This window comes from Apodemus sylvaticus, chromosome 2 (assembly GCF_947179515.1).
Source record: "Apodemus sylvaticus chromosome 2, mApoSyl1.1, whole genome shotgun sequence".
In the NCBI taxonomy this organism is placed as follows: domain Eukaryota; kingdom Metazoa; phylum Chordata; class Mammalia; order Rodentia; family Muridae; genus Apodemus; species Apodemus sylvaticus.
In genome coordinates, this window is record NC_067473.1 from 170,416,176 (window position 1) to 170,435,925 (window position 19,750).

Below are 19,750 nucleotides of genomic sequence, written 5' to 3' on the forward strand. Positions count from 1 at the left end.
GACACCACTCTTTCCTAAAACCCAAGAGGAAACAGAAAACAAGGACAAAAACACCCAAATAAGAAAGACAAATCCAGATATTATTCCCTAGTAGAATAATATTTTGATCTGCATAAAAAATTAATAGTTGACATAATAATATGTATACCCCAGAGATCAGCTATCATGCCATAGCAGACCATAAATAACAAAAATGCATAAAACCCAAGAAAAAGATATTAAAACCACCTGTATGGTTATGTCATAGATAATGAAAGAGGAAATGTATAAATCCACTAAAAAATTAAGAAAATGCAAATATTAGAAGAAATGAATGAAACTATTAAAGACCTGAAAATGAAGATAAAATCAATAAATAAAATACAAACTGAGGGAATTCTAAAAGTAAAAAATTTAAGAATTCAAATGAAACTAGAAAGGCAGGTTGAGCAACTGATTGTAAGAGATAAAATGAAGAATTTCAGGCATTAAAGATATGATAGAAGATACAGACTCATTGTTCAAAGAAAAATTTAAAACTAAACTCCTGACACAGTAATCTAGACAACATAGTACATTAAGAAAAAAGCAAATCTGAGAGTAATAGGAATAGAAGAAAGAGAAGAAATCCAGGTCAAAATTAGAGAAAATATTTTCAACAAAATCAGAGAAGACAATATTCCAATTTTTAAAAAGTGATCTATATGAATGCAAAAGAATAGAGAGTGCCATTAAATTGGATTGGAAAAGGAAGACACCTTAGACCATATTCATGAGAACAATAAATTGTCAGATAAAGGAAAGAATGTTAACAGTGAAAAGGCGAGAAATCTAAAAAAATGAAAATCCAGGCCTATTAGAATTACACCTCCCTTCTCATTGAAGACTAAGAGCAAGAACGATCCAGGCATATATGCTTCAGACTCAAGTGAGCACAAACGGTGTCTTAGGCTCCAATACTCAGGAAAACTTCCAATCACCATAGATGGAGAAATGAGATTTCACATAAGAAAACCAAATTTAAGCCAATACTGTACTGTCACTGAAACAAATAAACTCTATTTTTTCATTTTTTGGTAAAGATCATATCACCTTCCGTCTTTATCAATTTGGGAAAACATTTGCTGTGTCTTTAGGAAAAGTAATAAGGAATCATTCCTTAGGATAAAGGGGATGAAACTGATAGTAGATCACAAATAAATGACTGGAGAAATAGAGAGAGATGAATGAAGGTAAGTTAGACTTTACCATTTGATTCAGATAAAACTCGTTCAGAGGAGATGATCTCTAGGAAAGAAAAAAAACAGATGGAGGTGAAAAGTTAAGTCCCCACTTCTCAAGAATGAAAAATGTTAAGTGGTTCCAAACTGCTTCCAAACACTCTCTACATAACCTATAATTAGGCTCCCTTGCCACTATAAAATTTTGCTGAAGAGAAGGAAATATTCCTTTGTACAGCCTCCCCAATATGTTATTACCCATCTACTCTTAAAAAAATTCCTACAGTGAATCATTTTGTTATGTTGAGGCTGAATTTTCTGAATATTCATATTTCAGTGTCTAAATTTATTGTCCTTTTATTAATTGCTTTTTTTAAATGTCTAGTTTATAAGAATATACTTTTCAAGAAGAAAACCTAAAAGTAAATTACTGCACAGTATCTCAAAGCAGAACATATGTAAGATAATAAAGTACATGCATAAAACATTGTATTTTTCTCTCTATTGGCAACAAGTTTAGAATTATCATCTGATACTGTTATTGATAGAAAGGTTGTGCATTTATCTCCTTCATTGGAGCATCTTGTAATATACAGGAAGGCTAGCCACGTAGACTGTTCTCTTATGACCTCTCTAGACATCTGTAATTTGAGTCTTACCACATTCCCATGCATGCTTACACCACAAAGACTCATTTTGCTAAGAAAACTCATGCTTTCTCTTAATGTCAGTAATTATTTTAAATTCTGGTTGTACATCAACAAGAATGACATGCATATGTGTAAGAGACAGAATTAGTCTCTGCCACATGAAGTCTTGAGCTTATCTTTTTATGTATCATCTTCCATTTTCTTTCCTACCTAGCTGTATCTTTTATGCCCCAGCAGAGTCAACTCCTAAACTGACTTGATTTCTCCATGCTGATCTCAGGGCTAGCAAGGTCACTGTTAGAATGACTGCCAGCATCATGCAGAACATTCTGAATTTCCACGAGTGCACTGGGACAATCACAGGATCTTGCATTACTAAAAATAATAATAAAAAAAAATGGCCCTCTTTGAACTACAAATGAGCAACCTCACACTTGAACACTGTCATCTGTGATTCCTCTTTGGAAATTTAACCCAACAGGACATCATGCAGAAAAATTATCAATATGTCTATTCTTAAAGGTCAGAAAGGTGACCTTTGCAATGATCTTGAAGGTCAACTCCAAACACCCAGCTTAATCATTAGAATTAATATTTGCTTATTGTTTAAGTATAATGTTGGTTGTTGATACTATCAATAATACTTCATCAATTACTGTGATTTGTGTTTATGTGTATGCATTTGTGTGTATGCAACTCTATATGTGTGTATATCTGTGAATGTGTGAATATGAGTCTGTTATAATATGGGGAGTATTTCAACATGTATTTGTATTTGTGTCAACTAATGGACCATATGTTACAATGCTACCATGAGTATCTCCAATCATTATTCTAATTCATTTTCTACAGTTCACTCTGCATTTGTACCTTGTGTATAATGTTACACTAGATTTTCAGTTTCCATAGCCCTAAATTGCTGTTTTTCCCAGTAACCATCTTGCACTAAAAATGTATACACACTTTAAGCAGTTTGACTCTTACCCTGCCCACACCAAAAAAGAATATACATGATCCTGTGAGGCTATGATGTTTTGGATATAAGTTCTTAACATATAGAAGATGTAAAGCAAAAATGTGGGTTTAGTACCATGAAGAGTATTTAAGAAGCCAAAAATGTGCTTTTTGGATTGTAGAGCACAACTACATATTATTTAAGGAAAAAAAAACATACTGCATTTTATGTCTCCCCTTCTTCCAGTTCTGTGAATTTTACTGAGTATGTTTGTACAATATGCACATTATGCCTCTTCGAAGATATGGTTGATCATTGATGCTGGTGATTGAAGGATCAGGCCTGATATAGCACTTTAATTATCCATTACATATTACTACTATGTTCTAATTTACACTCATGATATTTTTATCATTAGAAATAATTTACACAATATATTCTAACCAGTCTTTCCCCTTCAACAAACCTTCCCAAATTCAGCTCACCCTCCCAACACCCTACAATTTATACTACTTTCATTTTAGCAAATGAAGAAGCACGCAAAAAATCAAACAAATCAGATTAAAATGAATGATAAACTTTCAAGCAACTGACCCATCACACAGATACAAAAACCCCTAAAACCACAAAATTGGAAAATATTATAAGCATGGGTATGGGTCTGTGTGTATGCATCCTAATCTGATTTAATATTTCTATATTTTCTATGTTTGTCTTATTTTTCTTGTTTATGCTTAGAGAATTTCGTTTGTTCATTTCTTCCAAAGTGATGAATCTCTTTAATGTAATTACTTCTCTTGCGCCTTTGTCTTTTTTAGATTTATTTTTGTCCTAAATGTCACTCCTACCAGGGAAGCAGGAAACCCGAAGGCACATATTCATATCTTTTCTGTCCTTACAAATCCAGTATTCTAGCCCCATCCACAGTTCTGTAGTAGAATATCTGCTGCTGTTACATCTCCTTCTGCTCTAAACCCATTGCAGTGAATCACACACTTTTGCTCCAGCTGTCTTTCCCCCCAATTGTCCCATTATTTCTGGAACAAAATGCAGAAAATCACTAGTAAGCCACATTTCATCCTTACCAAGTTCAGCAGGTAGACTGCCTACATATTTTCATGTTTTCTATGTCCCGCCAGATCCAATCCCTCATTCCATCCTCAGTACTATCCCACTCTTTCTGGGATGACACATTTATCAGCCTGATCCCACAGAACTAAGGAAGCAGATCCCAATGGAATATTCTTCTTTCCTGCCTCCTGTACAAATACTCATACCATTAGCCTATCCCAACACAGAAAACCCTAATACCTGGCTCCCAATGGCCATACCAATCAGATCCATAAAGTACTCATACCAAGCAACACACTGACACCACTCTTTCCTAAATCTTGAGAGGAACCAGAAACCAAGGAACAAAACACCCATTTAACAATGATAAATCCTAATATCAGCTCCTAGAACCATAAACTTTTATGTCATTATAAAAATATTAATAATTGCCATAATAATATGTACATACTAGAAACCAGCTATTTTGTCACAGCAGGATCTGAATAGCCAAAATACATAAAATTCCAAAAAAAGTACCAAAACTATCTGTATAGATGTGGCATAGATTTAGAGGAAATGTATAAATCAACTAAAAAAATCTAACAAAGCATAAACAGTAGAAGAAATGAATGAAATTATACTACACCCGACAAAGAAGATAAAATCAATAAAGCAAACCCAAACTGAGGAATTTTACAAGTGAAAAATTTTATGAATTCAAACAGGAACTACAAAGGCATCTTGAACAATGGCTTACAAGAGATAAAATGGAGAATTCAGGAAGTAAGGATATTATTGAAGATATAGACACATTCATCAAAGAAAAATTTAAAAATAAACTCCTGACTTTGGACAACATGGGACATAAAGAAAAAAATAAACCTGAGAGTAATGGGAATAGAAGAAAGCGAAGAAATGCAGGTCAAAGTTAGAGAAAATATTTTCAGCAAAATCAGAGAAGACAATATTCTTATTGTTAAAAGTCAAAAAGTTAAAAAGCAAAAGAATAGAGAATCCCACTAAATTGGATCAGAAAAGAAAGTCACCTAAGACTATATGAATGAGAGCAATAAATTGTCAGATAAAGAAAGAAAGTAAACAACTAAAATGGGACAAATCTATGTAATATAAAAATGAAGGCCTTCTAGAATTACACCTCCCTTCTCATTGAAGACTAAGCACAAGAAGGGTCCAGGCATACATGCTTCAGACTCAAGTGAGCATAAATGGTGTCTTAAGCTAGCATACCCAGGAAAACTTTCAATCACCATAGATGGAGAAATGAGATTTTATATGAGAAAACCAAATTTAAGCCACTACTGTACTGCCACTGAAACCAATCGACTCTAGGGTTTGTTGTTGTTGTTGTTGTTGTTGTTGCTGTTGGTGGTGGTGGTTGTTTGTTTTTTGTTTTTCATTTTTTGGTAAGGATCATGTCCACTTCCTTCCTTATCAAGTTTAGGAAAACTTTTGCTGTGTCTTTAGAGAAAACAATATGTACCCATTCCATAGGATAAAAGGGATGATAGTGATAGTGCATTACAAATAAATTACTGGGGAAATAGAGATGATTGAAGGTGTATTAGACTTTACCTTCTGATGAGGATATAGATTTTGCAGACGAGATGACTAGAAAAGAAAGAACAGATTGAGGTGAAAAGTTAAGTCTCCAGTTAAGAGTGAACAATGTCATATGTCAAATAATGCTTCCAACCACTCTCTAATCTATAATTATGCTTCCTTGCCTCTCTAAGGTTCAACTGGAAAGAAGGAAATATTCCTTTTGGCAGCATCCCCAATATACTGCTTAACACCTACTATTTAAAATGTTCTGTAGTGTGTCATTTTGTTATGTAGAAGCTGATTTTGCTAAATATTCATATTTCAAGGACATATTTTATTGTCCTTTTGTTAATTATTTTCTTTAAATATCTCGTTTGTTATAAGATTGTTTTCAAGAAGAAAACCTAAAAGTAAACACGCATACAATATCTCAATAAAGTACATGTATAGAGAGTTGCATTTCTCTCTTTATGGGCAACAAGGTAAGAATTATCATCTGATAGTGTTACTGAGAGCAAGACTAGCCATTTATCTCCATCAGTGGAGCAGTTTCTAATCGACATCAAGGCTAGCTACGTGGACTGTTCACTTATGACCTCATTGGGCTTCTGTAATCTCAGTCTTACCACCTTCCCATGCATTCTTACATCATAGAGGCTCATTCTGCTAAGAAAATTTGTTTTTCCTTATTATGTCAATTATTCTTTTTAAATTCTGATTGTACATCAACAAGGATGAATTGAATATGTCTGAGACAGAATTAGTCTCTGAAACATGAAATCTTCACCCTACCTTTTTGTTTATTATATTCAATTTTCTTTCCTACCTAGCACTGACTTTTAAGCCCCAGTAGTGTCTATACCAAACTGAATTCATTTCTACCTGCTGAGCTCAGGGACAGCAAGGCCACTGTTAGCAGCACCGGCAGCATCTTGCAGAGCTCTCTGGATTTCCAAAGATGTATTGGGACAGCACAGCAACTGGCATTATAAAAACTATAAAACAATGGCACCTTTGAGCCCCACGTGAGTAAGCTCACACCTAAACACTGTTATCTGTGACGCTTCTTTTGGAATTTAGCCCATCAGGATATGATACAGAAAAAAATGTCAATGTGTCTTTTCTCAAAGATCAGAAAGGTGACCTTTGCAATGATCTTGAAGGTCTATGCCAAACACCTAGCTCAATCATTAAAATTAATATTTGCTTATACTTTAAGTATAATGCTGGTTGTCGATACTATCAATAATACTTATTCAATGACTATGATTTATGTTTTTTGTGCACATTTATCTGTATGCAAATTTATATGTGTTTATAACTGTGAATGTGTGAATGCGTGTTATAATATGGGGGTTATTTTGCACATGGACTTGTATTTGTGTCAGCCTTATGGTACATTGAATATCATGAGCATCTCCATTCATTATTTTATTTAAATTAATACAGGTCATTAGGCATTTTTAACACGTGTATAGTGCTCCATTAGGTTTTCACTTTGCATAGACCAAAATTATTGTTTTGTTTTGTATCCATCTGGCACATCCTTGAAATATACATTTCAAGGAGTTGGACTCTCAACCTACCGACACACACAAAGACACACACAAAGAATATCCATGATTCTCAGAGGCTGTAGTGTTTACAGATCTAGGTTCTGCAGAAGTAGATTATGTAAAGCAAAAAAGTGGGTTTAGTATCCTGAAGGTAGTTCTAGAAGCCTACATTGTGCTTTCCATGGTAGACCACAACAACCATATATTTTAAAAGAAAAAGTATTACATTTTCTGTCTCACCTTGTTCCAGACCTGTGAGTTTTATTGTGTTTGTTCATTGTGCAGATTAGGCCTTTCAAAGATACTGGTGATCTTGAGGCTAGTGATTGACTTATCCAGTTTGATACAGCATGTTACTTATCCATGAAGTTGCCTTCGTGTTCTGCTTTACACTAATTTTTTATTATTGAATAACACACATACACACACACATACACACACACATGCACACGCACATGCACACGCATGTGCACACACACATATATGTATATATATGTATATATATATATATTATATATACATGATCATTCTCTTACTTCCACTAACCCTCCTAGACCTTACCTACTCACCCAATTCCATTCATTTTCATAAACTTTCTTTTTAGTAAGTGAATGGGTAAACAAAATCAAAACCAAATCAGATTTAAAGAAATAAAATAAATGAAAAGAAGCACATATGCACTAACATACATGCACTAAAACACATGTGTGCATACACAAAAAAATTGGGGATGATTATATCTGTTAAAAGACTAATATCAGAAAAATGCCAAAGAAAAGTAGCATGAGAGAAAATGTCAACAAAAGTTATTGAATAGAGAGTTGTTCAGTTTCCTTGAGTGTGTGTGCTTTCTGTTGCTTTCTTTATTATAGCACTCCATGGTGATCCGATAGAATGCATGCGGTTATATCAATATTCTTATATCTGTTGAGGTATGTTTTCTGTCCAATTATATAACCAATTTTGGAGTGGGTACCAGGAAGTACTGGGAAGAAGGTATAATCTTTTGTTCAGTGGGTGAACTATTATGTAGATATCAATTAATTCCATTTGGTTTATTACTTCTGTTAATTTACCTTTGTCCCTGTTTACTTTCTGTTTCAATGACCTACCTATGAATGAGGTTGCCCTTGTATTTTGTGCATGATGGTCAAAGTTGAGATGTCCTCTTGGTGGATATTTTTCTTTTGATGAATATGATGTGTCATTCCCCATCTTTTTTTGATCACTTTTGACTGAAAGTCTCTTTTATTGGCTATTAGGATGACTAGTCTAGCTTATTATTTGGGATCATTTTCTTAGTAATCAGTTTTCAGCCCTTTACTCTGAGATAGTATTGTCTTTGTTCCTGGGGTGTGTTTCTTATTTGCAACAAAATCCTGGTCCTGTTTATGGACTAGTCTCTTAGACTGTGTCTCTTTTATTAGGAATTGAATACATTGGTGTTGAGAGATAGTAAAGACCAGTAATTGTTAGTTCCTATTATTTTTGTTGTTGGAGGTGGTAGTATGGCTCTGTGTACTGATTGGTTATCCAAAACCAAATAGCCAACCCATAAAACATATAAATACAAGTATCACTATACAGTCCAAAAGTGATATATTTAAACTGAAACCCTACAATTGTAATAGACCTGTATAATGAAAATTTATAACTTTCACAAAATTTATCCCATTGTCAAGGACTCATATTAATATCAATTCTAGCAACTATTAATTAGTTTAGATTACCTTTTATTTTGTCCTAATTATAGCATTTTCCTTCAAATAATTGTTTGATTGGTGGAAAGTCTATTAGTCAGGGTTTTGTAGAGGAAATCAATGTATAGGATAAATGAATGAATTGATATCTATCTATCTATCTATCTATCTGTCTGTCTGTCTGTCTATATATCTATCTTTCTAGAAGAGGAACTTATTAGTGTAGTTTACATGTTGTCATTCCACTAGAACAGCAATATCTTTCCAACAAAATGTCCAAGAGTAAAGTAGGTTTCTAGTCTATAAGGCTGAATGTCTCAGCTCTTCAGTATATGCCTGAATCTTGAAGGAATATTATTTTCCAGAGATGGTAAAGACAGCAGACAAAGAAAACAAGCATCCTTTCTCCATGTCCTTAATGCATAGGCTGTCATCAAAAAGTGAGGCCCGGATTAAAGGTTACATTTGCTACCTCAGAAGACCTGTCTTAAAAGTGGGTCACCCCAGCTCAAATGATAATTAAATAAAAGTCCTTCTGAGGTGTGCCTAGCTAACTGGGTTTTAGTTGATTATAGATGTAGTCAAATGGATACCAAGAATAACCATCACAGAAAATAATGAATTCTGTATTGTCATCAATATTCCTGTAGTAGAAGTCAAGGAAACACAAGCATATCAAGTATGATAAATGAATGAATATAATTACTAAAGAGGAGATGGATTAGCAATACCTAGAGCCTGGAAAGATGTCTCCACATACAAGAGTACTTACCATACTATTCTATCATCCTGAATTCAATCATAGAAAAATCTGAATCAAATCTCATACTTGTATGAGCTCAATATCCCTACAGTGAGAAAAGAAGTAGAGAAATTAATATTGGCCAGAAACTCATGGGCCACACAGGTGGGAATAATCAACAAAGCAACAGAAATAGCCAGAGTCTCTGCTTCAACCATTATGGGCAGAAAGTACAACATTTAAAAGTTGTTTGCTGATATCCAAGTGTGTGCTATGTCTTGCACACACCAACTCTCACACATAGCTCCACAAGCAAATGAAATAAATATTTGAGTTAGCTTGTGGTCAATTAGCTTACTGAATAAATAATGTGTTTATAGAATATAAATTAATCCCCTGGATGACAAAGAAGTCATATTCATGAACAGACCAGTATTCGTGTATCCAAATCAGTTTGTTTTCATTGTTTTAACTGTTATTTTTAAATCACTGAAGAGTAGAAAGGTAGTAACTTTAAAATCTACTCTTGTATCACAAGAAAAACAGGAAATTTTATACCTATTTCCATAATATTGTCATGATTCTGAGAATAAAATTTTTTAAAGTAGAAGTACTTTTTAAAAAAACATCACAAAAGCACAACTGTAAGTTTTAGGACTTTTAAAACATGAAAAATTTAAAATATCTTAGATCAAATTTAAAAATATTTCCATTTTCTTTTCACTTAACTTCTCTGAACTTATAGAAAGCATTTTTAAAATTAAGAAGTCATAATGCTGCTCAAAAAACCAGAAATTACTTAATTGAAGTTCAGAAGTTTAAGAGAATGGTTAAAGATGGTATGGATTGACAGATGATCAAAATGAAACATAGCTGAGCATACATAGGAGGCAGGGCATAAGTAAAAGGTAACAATTGTTGTGTCTTAAAAAACAAAGTTTGGATTGAATCAGGAGGAGGAGGAGGAAGAATAAAAAAAAAAAAGCACTTGACATGTTTTAACATGTGCTTTGAAACTATTTTCTCTTCAAATCCTGAGCTGTAGACTCTAGGGTCTTTGGTACCCAAGAAGAAAAATGATTTGTGAGGATTTTTAATCACAGTTGTGCAAAAGAAGCAGTACACTACCCAGACAATCAGCTCACAAATGAAGGCCACAGTGTGGACAGTGATTACAAACACTTTGCAAAATGTTGCACTACTATGCTGTTGCAAACAGAAATGAACTCAGAAACTTAAAATTCACTGTCAGGTTCATCACAATATATGATAAAGACAAGTATAAAGGACTGATGGCCACAAGTTTTAATTGCTTTAATATAGAAGATTGAAGAAGTAATAAAGACAACATTACTAAGAAAGTTTATTTTAAATTCATTTACAGGAAATAATCAGCAAAGTAAGAAAGGAAAATATTTTATAAAACTTTTTACTCAGATTCTAGGTTTATACATTGGTAACTGTTTGGTTTAGAGTGAGGCAATATTTTTTAAGGTTGAGCATGCCAGATGAATTCAGTTAAAAATTGATGTAGGTCCAGAAGAAAGTGCTGCCAATGATGGTTATAATAAACAATGATGTATTAATCCTTAAGCCATTAAATTTCCTGGTTGAGCAAAGATGACCTTAAGTGTGGGAATCAGAATTAGTGTTGAGAGGTACCAGAGCAGGCAAGGGTTCAAAGTGAAGAGATCTAGGTATATCTTAAATGCTTTGACCCTTAAGCCTATTAACTTGATTAAATAAATTTTATTATGACTATGTTGCTCTTAGGGCTTCTTAAAAAGTAAAGGGAAAGAACTGTACTTTCAAAGAAAGTAGTATGGTACCAATTCTCAATTTATCCTGTTTTAACAGTGTCTGCTGATTTCAGGTGTGATATTTTTCTTTAATTTAAACAGGGATCTAGGAAAGGGGAAATCATTTGAAATGTACATAAAAACTATATCTAATAAAAATAAAAAATAAAACAGGAGATATGAAACAAATGAGAAAAAAGTCTACTGGGAAGAAATAGAGGGATAAGTAATAAGGAAGTGTCAGCTAGTTATTCAATCATAGATGGCTCATTTAGGTATACTTTATGTAAATTTAGGTATATTTCATGTAAGTTATTTTTATTTGAGGCGCATGAAGTGAATTTGGATCAATCTATTCCCATATCTCTGATAATGTCTCCACTCTCTTCTAAAATGATATTTCTTCCAGATTTTACATGTTCTTTCTGTAGCACACTGGGCTCATATACATTTCTCTGTGTGTTCAATCTACTAAGGCATGGGTGGCCTCTTAGGAAAATATTTCTGAAGAAAAGTAACTCTTCTTCTCCAACATTTATCAATTTCCATTTGACCATAAACAAGTGGTGGAAATTTAGAAGCCTTTTCTGCAATCATGCTGTGGTTTTGTTTTGTTTATTCTTTTGTAGGTCTTGTGCATGTAGTCATAGTACCTGAGAATTCACATGCCGAACACCAATGTCATATTTGAAAATTGTTTTTACTTCAGTTGTCCACTGCACCTAACTCTCACATTGTCTTCACCCCTTCATCTGTGATGAATACTGAGCCTAACATTATGGGTGTGATATTCAGATGTTCTGCTAGAACTGAGAATTCCACAAAGTCTGATTCTCTGTGTATGGAACACTAGCCATTCTGACCAGTGAAAGGTGGAATCTCAGTGTTGTTTAGATTTGCATTTCCCTGATGACTAAGGATATTGAACATTTCTTTAGGTGCTTTTCAGCCATTAAATATTCCTCAGGTGAAAATTAGTTGGTTTACCTCTGTACCCCTATTTTTAATAGGATTATTTGGCTCTCTGGAGTCTAACTGAGTTCTTTGTGTATATATAGGATATAAGCCCTCTGTCGGGTGTAGGGTTGGTAAAGATCTTTTCCCAATTTGTTGGTTGCCGTTTTATTCTATTGTCAGTGTCCTTTGCCTTATAGAAACTTCGTAATTTTATGAGGTCCCATTTGTCAATTCTTGATCTTAGAGTATAAGTTATGGGTGATCTATTCAGGAAATTGTCCCCTGTGCCCATGTGCTCAAGTGTCTTCCCCAGTTTCTTTTCTTTTAGTTTCAGTGTGTTTGGTTTTATGTGTAGGAACTTGATCCACTTGGACTTAGTTCAAGAAGATAAGAATGGATCGATTTGCATTCCTCTGCATGCTAGTCTCCAGTTGCCAGACAGTTTTAGTGCAGAATCCTATCAAACCTCAAAGAAGACAAAACACTAATATTCTTCAAACTATTTCACAAAATAGAAACAGAAGGAACACTACCCAACCCATACCATGAAGCCACAATTATGCTGATACTAAAATGGTGCAAAGATCCAACAAAGAAAGAGAACTCCAGATCAAATTCCCTTATGAATATAGATGCAAAAATATTCAATAAAATTTTTGCCAACTGAATCCAAGAATACATCAAAACAATCATTCACCACGATCAAGTAGACTTCATCCCAGGGATGCAGGGATAGTACAATATATGGAAATCCATCAATGTAATCCACTACATAAAAAAACTTCAAAGAAAAAAAAAACACATATTCATTTTATTAGATGCCGAAAAAGCATTTGACAAAATTCAGCATCCTTTCATGTTAAAGATCTTGGAAAGAACAGGAATTCAAGGTCCATACCTAAACATAGCAAAAGCAATATACAGCAAACCAGTAGCCAACATCAAACTAAATGAAGAGAAACTTGAAGCAATCCCACTAAACTCAGGGACTAGACAAGGCTACTCCCTCTCTATATATATTATATTTATTCAATATAGTACTTGAAGTTCTAGCTAGAGCAATTAGACAACAAAAAGATGTCAAAGTGATACAAATTGGAAAGGAAGAAGTCAAATTATCACTATTTGCAGAAGATATGATCACATGCTTAAATGATCCAAAAAACTCCACCTGAGAACTCCTATAGCTGAAAACAACTTCAGCAAAGTAGCTGGATATAAAATTAACCCAAACAAATCAGTAGCCTTTCTATACTCAAAATAGACTGAGAAAGAAATTAGGGAAACAACACTCTTCACAATAGTCACAAGCAATATAAAGTATCTTGGTGTGACTCTATCCAAACAAGTGAAAGATATGTATGAAAATAAATTCAAGTCTCTTAAGAAAGAAATCGAAGAAGACTTCAGATGATGGAAAGATTGGCAGGATTAATACAGTAAAAATGGTCATCTTGCCAAAAGCAATATACAGATTCAATGCAATCCCCATCAAAATTTCTAAGCTCTCTCTATTTCCAGAATAATGTTGATTGATTAACAAACAACATGGAATAACCACTCTATCTGAAATAGGCGATAGAGTGGACATAAACTAAGTAGCAGTATTGTTTATTCATGTGATAAATCTATATAGAGAATATTAAAGACCCTCCAAACTTATTTTTATGATGACTACACTAATTTCCATTACCATAAAAATGAATAAAATGTGATTCTTCCCCACATCCACAGAAACATTTCAAGTCATTTGTGATATGTATCTTACCCATGTATTGTGTTTGCAGTAAGGTTTGTTGTTGGTGTTATTGGATGTTGTTGGTGTTGTTGGTGTTGTTGGTATAAGGATGATGTTGTTGTTGTTGTTATTTTTATTGTTTTGCATTTCCATGCTTACTAAGGATGTTGACAGTTGCTAAAATTTTAAATATTTTTCAGCAATTTATATTCATGTTATGAAAGCTCGCTGTTTAGTTCATGCCCTAATTTTTATTTGGTTTATTTATTTGCTTAATGTTTCATTTTCTGAATCTCTTGTGTATACTCAATAGGAACTTCAGTGATATTTCTAGTAAGGGTTTTTACCATTCTGTAAGATGACTCTTCACTTGAATGTTGATGTCATTGCTGTATAGAAACTTTTATTTTTATGCTATCACTTCACATATGATGTTCATAATTTCTGTGTGACAATGGTCTTGTTCTGAACATCTCTCCTGTTTTTATAAGTTAAAGTAAATTCCCAAATTTCCCCTTCATTAAATCCAGAATACCATGCCTTAGGACACTGATTGATTTGCAGTTGAGTTTTCAGCAAGGTGAGAGATAAGGATTCAGTTTTGCTCTTTGATGCGTAGTTGTTCTGGCTAATCAGCACTAAGATATGCAGATATTTCCCTTTTATCATAACTTGTGGTTTTGACCTTTCTTAAAATACAAGATGCTATAAAAGCCTGGCCTTTTTTCTCAATCCTATTCCACTGACACATGTCACTTTTATGTATAGCAATATAACAGTAACTTTATTATTTTTACCACTCCATTGTGTAATTTGAAATCATGGATTATGATAACTTTAGCAGTGACTTTTATTGTTCATGACTGTTTTATTTATCATAGGTCTTTTGTAATACATATGAATTTTTAGATACTAATGAAAGGTTTCATCATGATGACAGTCTTTTCTTGAATCCAGGGAAGTAAAATAACATCTGTAATCTTACCTAGCTAGGAACTCTGTGTGTGTGACCTGGAACCATACAAGTTACTCCAAAATGTTCAATTCTAGAATGTATGTTATAGGACTAACCAAGTACCTTAGGATTTGATTTGGTTCCATGAAAGTTAAAACATGCCCTGTTCTCTTAGCTGGTTCAAAATTCAAGACTGAATAGATCCTAGACCCCACAAATGAACCTAATACTAGCTTGTAAGCTCTATGTAAAGTCCAGAAATATCATTTGGCTAAGTGTGTACAACAATGAACTTCCCCATAAATATACCATTGATGAAGGTAGCTTTTATTCAGTATAAACATATTTTAATACATCCAAGAAATTAGTAAGAATGATTTTATCCACTTGATTTTTTGCCCCAAATCTCAACAATATACATTGGAAAAAGGCATCCTTTTCTTTTTCTTTAGTTTTTTAAATTCTTTTCTTTTTATTATACCTTTTAGATGTATTTAATTTTTATTTTTACAATCCAGATTTTATCCCCTCACCCAATCCACCCTTTGACTGTTCCACATTCCATACCTCCTCCCAAGCCCAACCCCTTCTCCAGGAGGTTTTACCATCCACTGCCATATCAGCTGTATTTAGTTCATGTGTAAATGGTAGCCAGCTTCTTCTGCTCAGCCTTTCTGCCCTTGGGAGAAATTTCAACTTTCACATTTTGCTTTTAAAATTTAGTACTGACTTCATTAAAAGGGCACCTTCCACACTATGTCTCATAGGTTCCTCCTCTTAGCTAGGAATTTTCTTCCCAGCTGCCCAAGTTAAGTACTGTTTCAGGAAGCTTTGGTCTATTGTTGTTGTTTGTATATTTATTTATTAAGAGATGAGACCTCTTGTCCTGCTACCCTGACTTTTCCCTGTCTTTTTCTCATGTCTTGTTGGCTGTAAGTTAGGGCTTTAAGTACTGTAATTTGAGTGCCATTTTATTGTAGAAAATTTTAATTCCAAATTGGTGTTTCTACCGTGCCTTGATCATTTAGTTCCTGAATAAAAGATACACACAAGCTTTATATTTCCTATGCATATTTAGAAGGTAAATATTTAATTTCTATATTATAATTTCAAATTTAAGATAATGCATTTCCAATAACTAAAATAAAATTTGCCCTAGGAAAGTTAAAATCTGCTAGCCATGTCTGGGTTATACTGATAAGGAGGTAGGCAGGCCAACAGTTAGAAGAGTAGATTAGGGATTTCTCCACTCCCTCACAGAAACTGTGAATGCCAAATAAAATAACTAACTATAGTCTGAATTTCATTTATTTGTAAGCTAGTCATAGATAAGCTTAAAGAGGTGGTGCCCAGATTGGGTGTCAGTTTTCTTGTAGAAATTTTTAATTCCAAATTGGCACTTTTACCTTCACCTCTGTTCATTCAGTTTATGGTTAAATTACATATGCAACCTTTCAATTTGCAATAAGCCAAAACAAACAAACAAACAAACAAGAACTAGGCAGATAGTTATCCTCTAGACTGTTATATCTTATTTCCCAGCTAATAATCCCATTAATTAATTTGCCATGTTTTATCTGGGATGTTCTATTATACAATTGTCTAATGCACATGGGCATTATTTCAAGACTCACTTAACATATGGCAGCTTCCTCCTCCTTTCACCTTCTTCTACTATCCTCCATCTATTCTCTCTCTTCTTCACCTCAAAAAAGTTACTCAAAACCCACATGCCTCTAATCCCTCCAGTAATTGGATGTAGCCAATTTTGTTTAAGCAATAATTTTAAATAAAGGTAAAGGTTTATACAACAAAAGTTTGTAAACATGAGAACTCAATTGTAGGCCTAGAACCTCGGGTATAGAATTTAGCATTACATACATAGCAACAGACAAAACCTCATCAAATAGAGGTATCTATAAGTTACCACATAGAAACAATGGATCCGAGCATCTTTGGTGGAAGTTTTGCAGATTGTACACACTTGAGATGTAAGGTTAATAAGAGTGAACACAGAAGAAATGGTCCCCTGTGCCACAGGTATCCAGACCTGCACCCCAGTCCTGCCCAGAGAGAGTGGGTTTCCAAGTAGTGTTGACACACCAAAGACCACAGGTGAGACCACCACTGCTGCGCAAATACTGGCCCAAGTAAGACCTGTCTTTAGCTCACAAGGCACTGGAGCTGTGGCACAGATTGGGACAGGATCCTTTCGGTTTCCATCTGCACCATAGGGCTGAATCTGTGTCATAGCTATCTAGACCCCAGTCTCCTCCTGCACCCCAGTCCTGTTCAGAAAGAGAAAATATCCTAGAAGTGCTAACACACTGAAGATCACAGGAGTGCTGACACACCTCAAACCTCAGGCTCATAGGCTCACAGGATAGACAAGCTCCAGTCAGAGACAGCAAAATCAGCTAACACCAGAGATAACCAGATGTCAGGAGGAAAGCATAAGAGTATAAGCAACAGAAACCAAGGCTACCTGGCATCATCAGAACCCAGTTCTCCTACCACAGCAAGCCCTAGATAACCCAATATGCCTTAAGAGCAAGATTCTGATTTAAAATAGCATCCCATGGTGATAATAGAGGGCTTTAAGAAGGACATAAATAACTCCCTTAAAGAAATACAGTAGGAGACAGGTAAACAGGTAGATGCCCTCAGAAAGGAAACACGTAAGTCCCTTAAAGAAATACAGGAAATCATAACCAAGAAAATAAAGGAATTGAGCAAAACCATCTAGGATCTAAAAAATGGAAATAGAAAAAATAAGTAAATCATAACGGGAGACAATCCTGGAGACAGAAAATCTAGGAAAGAGATCACAAGTACGAGATACAAGCATAACTAAGAGAATACAAGAGACAGAAGAAACTCAGGAGCAGAAGATACCATAACAAACTTTGACACAACAGTCAAAGAAAATGCAAAATGCAAAAAGCACCTAACACAAAACATCCAGGAAATCCAGGACACAATGAAAAGACCAAACCTAAGGATGATAGGCATCGAAGAGAGTGAAGATTCCCAACTCAATGGGCCAGTAAATGTCTTCACCAAAATTATAGGAGAAAACTTCCCTAACCTAAAGAAAGAGATGCCCATGAACATACATAAATCATACAGAACTCCAAATAGATTGGACCAGAAAAAAAAAAACTCCCATCACATATTAATCAAAACATGGAATGCTCAAAAAGAAAGAATATTAAAAGTAGTAAGGGGAAAAACTCAAGTAATGTGTAAAGGGAGATTTATCAGAATTACACCAGGGGAGGGGAAAAAAAGAATTACACCAGACTTCTCAACAGAGACTATAAAAGCCAGAATATCCTGGGCAGATCCTAAGAGAACAAAAATGCCATCCCAGGCTACTATACCCAGAAAAACTCTTAATTAGCATAGAAGGTAAAACTAACATACTCCATGACAAAATCAAATTTACACAATATCTTTCCACAAATCCAGCTCTACAAAGGATAAAAATGGAAAACTCCAACACAAGAACAGAAACTACTCCCAAGAAAAAGCAAGAAATTAATCTTCTTTCAACAGACTCAAAAGAAGATAGCCACACAAACTTAATTCTACTTCTAATAACAAAAATCATTGGTCCTTAATATATCTTAACATCAATGCACTCAATTCTCAAATAAAAAGACATACTAACAGACTGGATATGTAAACCGGACCCAGCATTTTGCTACATACACGAAATGCACCTCACTAACAAAGACAGACACTACCTCAGAGTAAAAGGATGAAAAAAAATATTTCCAAGCAAATGGTTCCAAGAAACAATCTGGAGTAGCCATTCTAATATCAAACAAAATAGACTTTCAACCAAAAGTTATCAAAAAAAAATAGATGAAGAAGGACCCTTCATACACATCAAAGGAAAAATCTAACAGGATGAACTCTCAATTCTGAACATCTATGCCCCAAATGCTAGGGCAGCCACATTCATAAAAGAAACTTTACTAAAAGCTCAAAGTGCTCATGGAACCTTGCATAATAATAGTGGGAGACTTCAACACTCCACTCTCATCAATGGACAGTTCATTGAAACAAAAAATAAACAGAGACACAGTGAAACTAGCATGAGTTATGGACCAAGTGGATTCAATACATATCTTTAGAACATTTCATTCTAATGGGGTAGAGGATTCATACAATTCCTAATTTTCCTAATCCTAAAAGAGAGTAATGTGATTGTTGCCCTCTAATGCTTCTATAATGAGTAGGTCCTAGCTGAGAGGAGTGCTGCTGCTGACTTCCTGGTTGTACTGAATCAGAGTTTTCAGAAGGATGAGACAGTTGCCCCTGAACCCTTTCTCCTTCCTTTTGTTGATTTTCCTGTGCATTCCTGGCAGCATCAGAAGTCTCTTGATTAGTGTCTGGAGCAGATTCTGGCTGTGAATCATTCTGTTCATTCACATCAGCAGAAAACCCTGTTTCTGAGATCTGGCTTTTTCCCTTGGGACCTACATTGAAACAGGCAGAAGATATAAGTACATTAATAAAAGAGATTCCTCTTGTTTTCTTTCCCTGATGTGATCACACAGTCCTTTCTCTCAGCACTGTCTACCAGCTGCTAGCTCCCTCTTCCACACATCTGCAGTCTTGGCAGTCTTTCTAATCACACATTCTAATAACACAGGGGTTTTTGTATTTGGAATTCTGGTACAAGTATACACCTACATTTGAAAAAGAAGAATGTTTGGGCCTCTAAATTATCAGCTGAGATGTATCCAAAGATAGAATAGTAGTAATGAAAAGGAAGACTATATTAACATCAGTAGGGAGTGCCAGTTGGACTTATGAACTCTGCCTGGGTAAAGGGTTTTAGTCAGAGTTTCCAAACAAACATAAAATATGTG